Genomic DNA, 1,095 nt, shown 5'->3' on the forward strand with positions numbered 1-1,095 from the left:
TAATCTCCTAACATCCTCCTCACATTTCACCCTGCCACCCAGCTTTGTATCATCAGCAAATTTGCTAATGTTATTGCTGATACCATCTTCTATATCATTAACATATATTGTAAAAAGCTGCGGTCCCAGCACGGATCCCTGCAATACCCCACTGGTCACTGCCTGCCATTCCGAAATGGAGCCCTTTATCATTAACTTACTGAACATTAACTTTGGGGTTCTAGATTACTTGTTCAGTGACAATACCAGTCTGGTTTCCCTGAACACAATCTGTTTGAGCATCCTAATAATATGGCAATGCTTGGGAAGAAATAAAGCGTACTAATAATCTGGAATGTTGATGATACTTTTGATTACACGGATCCTCAGCAACGTAATAGCACAGCAACTAGACAGCTGTTCAAGGCACAAAGGCAGCTTGGCTAATACTGCCTCACACATACAAACCCTTTCCTTCACCTCAGTCACTGCTTAAACACGTTTACCTGTCCTTAACTACACCCCATCTAAACAAACTCTATAGGTCACCAGCATTCTGCCTCCAGTGCCAGCTGTAGACTTGCTTCTTGTCATTGGTAGGCAACCATCACACACAGGCAGAGATGAGCTTTTGTTTAAGCCAGTGAAAATGAAAACAATAAAATGAATAGAGGCTGCAGTTCACGCCAATAATGCAAACCAAACCATAGTGACTAATAACTACTACATTCCATGATACTGTGCTGCATCCAACTCTCATCTCTTGGAACTGGCTGTCAATCAGCTTCTCTCTGGTTTGTAGCATCTGATGTAGCTGAGCTCTGTCATACACAAGAAGACCTTTCTCCTCCCCAGTGTCCTCATTCTCCTCCTTGGAAGACTGCTCATGTGCCCCCACATCCTCAGCATCCAGCACATCATCTGGTTGTCTGCTCCAATTGTGCAGAGCACTGCCTGTCAGGATAATGTGGAACACTCTGTCCAGATCACCGTATCACAAATCTCCTGAACATTGCCTAACAAGATTGCACAGCCGGGCCAATTAGCTAATCTCCATTGTAAAAAATGACATTGCATTGCTACTGACACTGACACCAAAGTGTCGCAGTGGAAACG

The sequence above is a fragment of the Chiloscyllium plagiosum genome, chromosome 2 (genome assembly GCF_004010195.1).
Source record: "Chiloscyllium plagiosum isolate BGI_BamShark_2017 chromosome 2, ASM401019v2, whole genome shotgun sequence".
Classification (NCBI taxonomy): Eukaryota; Metazoa; Chordata; class Chondrichthyes; order Orectolobiformes; family Hemiscylliidae; genus Chiloscyllium; species Chiloscyllium plagiosum.